Raw genomic sequence first — 3,226 nt, forward strand, 5'->3', positions numbered from 1 at the left:
ACATGCCGGTTCATCTTGAACAAATATGCCGCTTCACTTTGGCATATAAACCGGTTCATACATATGTTGGTTCCTCTCTCTCTTCACCTATCACATGTGCCGGTTCACACCATGTCTCATATTGACATCAATGACAACATACAATATCATTATGTCTTCATGCCGGTTCGCATAATGCCAACAATCTCCCCCTTTGGCATTGATGGCAATATACAAAAGATATCTTCTCTGCTTCACATCTTCTCCCCATTTGCTGCAGATATCTTTTTGCTTCACTCCTTCTCCCCCTTTGACAACAATGCCAAAGTGGAGGTACAATCATCTTTGTTTCATCATGTTGCTCCCCCTGAGGAGTAGCATCCTTCAACACACCAATCAACCAAAAATTTGTCTTTCCAGTACCTGACTGATGTGGAACAATTACTTTTAGTTCACCTCCTGAAGGGCCAATACCCCTAATTCACCTCTCAAATGCACAAATGTTGTCTTTGGGAGAGGCTTGGTGAATATGTCTGCTAACTGCTCCTTACTGGACACATGCTCCAGTGCAATCTCTTTATTCTGAACCTTTTCCCTCAAGAAATGATACTTAAGCTCAAAATGCTTGGTTCTAGAATGTAAAACCGGATTCTTTGATATATTGATAGCACTTGTGTTATCACAGAATATACTTACCGGTTTAGATACAGGGATCTTGAAGCCTTCCAGTACATGCTTCATCCAAATTGTCTTAGTGCAGTTCATGAAAGTTGCAACATACTCTGCTTCCGATGTAGACTGAGAGATACAACTTTGCTTTTTACTCATCCATAAGACCAGTCTACCACCAAGAAAGAATGCACCACCGGTTGTGCTCTTTCGGTCATCCACATTACCTGCCCAATCAGCATCCATGAACACTTTCAGATTGAAATTATTGTTGTATGGGTACCACAATCCATAGTCAACTGTTCCCTTCAGATACCTAAGAATCCGCTTGACTGCAATCAAGTGAGATTCTCTTGGACTCTTTGGAACCTTGCAGTAATGCCAACTACATGTGCAATATCCGGTCTGCTATGCACTACATAATGCAACTTACCAATCATTGATCGGTATTCCTTCTCATCAATTAGTGCGGAATCATCCTCTTTTGTCAATTTGCAATTGGTCACCTTCGGTGTACCAACCGGTTTTCTATCTTCCATGTCAAAAGTCTTCAACACCTCTTTGACATATTTGGACTGAGTGATGAAGATTCCATCTTTCATCTGCTGGATCTGCAGTCCAATGAAGAACTTAATCTCCCCTATGAGTGACATCTCAAACTCTTTCTTCATCTCATCAGCAAACTTATGACTCATCTTGTCATCTCCTCCAAAGATAATGTCATCAACAAAAACCTCATAGATCAGGATCTGATCTCCTTCAGACTTCAAGTAGATATTGCTATCTTCACTTGTTCTCTCAAATCCAATCTTCACAAGATGGGAATGTAGGTGCTCATACCATGCCCTAGGTGCTTGCTTTAGACCATATAAAGCTTTATGTAGTCTACATACCATGTCATTGTCTTCAGATAGGGCAAACCCATCTGGTTGCTCAATATACAACTCCTCTTCAAGTACACCATTTAGAAATGCAGATTTTACATCCATTTGATATACCTTGAACCTCTTAAAAGCTGCATATGCAAGAAGCATATGAACTCCTTCCAATCTGGCTATAGGAGCAAAGGTTTCCCCATAGTCTTCTCCTTCTTCTTGAGCATATCCTTTGCATACCAATCTGGCTTTATTCCTAATCATTGTGCCATCCTCATTCAACTTATTTATGAACACCCATTTGGTGCCAATGACATTTTTATGCTCAGGTCTGGGTACCAAGGACCATGTACCATTTTTCTCTATCTGATCAAGTTCCTCTTCCATTGCCTTGATCCAGTCTTCATCTTTATGAACCTCTTTGAATGACTTAGGCTCAAATTCAGAGATCATACATGAGTTTTCTCTGATCTTTCTTCTAGTAAGGATTCCTACATCCTTATCACCTATGATCTGCTTGGGATCATGATTCAACTTGACATACCGAGGAATGGTCTTAACTAGTTCTTCTTGCTTTTCTTCTTCATCCTCATCTTCATCAGTAACAACATTCACCGGTTCAGGGACACTGTTACTGGTACTTGGTTGGCTAACAACCGGTTCCCAGAAGGTTGCAACCGGTTCATTTATAGCTTGCTCACTGCCGGTTTCCTTAGTCTTCTCAGAGGATTCGTCAACTCTTACATTGATGCTTTCCATAATTCTCTGAGTCCTATTGTTGTAGCACTTGAAAGCTTTAATCTTGGTGGAATATCCTAGAAATATTCCCTCATCACATTTAGCTTCAAATTTTCCTTGATGTTCACTCCTCTTGATGTAACATTTGCTACCAAATACCTTAAATTATTTAACCACAGGTGTCTTACCGGTCCAATACTCATAAGGAGTTTTGTCCTTACCCTTTTTGATGAGTACCCAGTTCATAGTGTAGACTGCAGTGCTCACTGCTTCTCTCCAAAAGGTGTGAGCTACCTTTCCTTGAATCAACATGGTTCTAGCTGCTTCAACCACGGTCCGTTATTCCTCTCTGCTAGGCCATTCTGTTGTGGAGTCCGAGGGGCAGACAACTGTCTCTTGATGCCAAATTCTTCACAATACTTGTTGAATTCACTGGAAGTGAATTCCCCTCCTCGATCAATTCTGAGACACTTGATCCTTTTACCGCTTTCCTTCTCCACTAATGCTTTGAAAGCTTTGAATTTCCCGAAAGCTTCAGACTTGTCTTTCAAGAATGTGACCCACATCATTCTTGAGCAGTCATCAGTGAGGATGATGAAGTACCTATCACCCTGCACACTTCTAGTTTTCATAGGACCACACAAATCAGTATGTACAAGATCAAGCAAGTTGTCAGCAGTGAAGGATTTACCTTTAAAGGTTGAGGAAGACATTTTCCCCAATTGACACTCTCTGCATAAGGTATTATCTGGTTTGCTCAGTACCGGCAACCCTCTAACTGCCTTGATCTTACTAGCCTTTACAATGTTATCAAAGTTTACATGGCAGAGTCTCCTATGCCATATCCAGCTATCATCAAGCTTAGCCATAAGACATGTACTTATATTTGCATTCAGATGAAATAAGTTACCTTTAGTCTGCATGCCGGTGGCCTCCAATTTACCATCTTTTCCTTTGATTCTGCA

This window comes from Cryptomeria japonica, chromosome 2, assembly GCF_030272615.1.
Source record: "Cryptomeria japonica chromosome 2, Sugi_1.0, whole genome shotgun sequence".
Classification (NCBI taxonomy): Eukaryota; Viridiplantae; Streptophyta; class Pinopsida; order Cupressales; family Cupressaceae; genus Cryptomeria; species Cryptomeria japonica.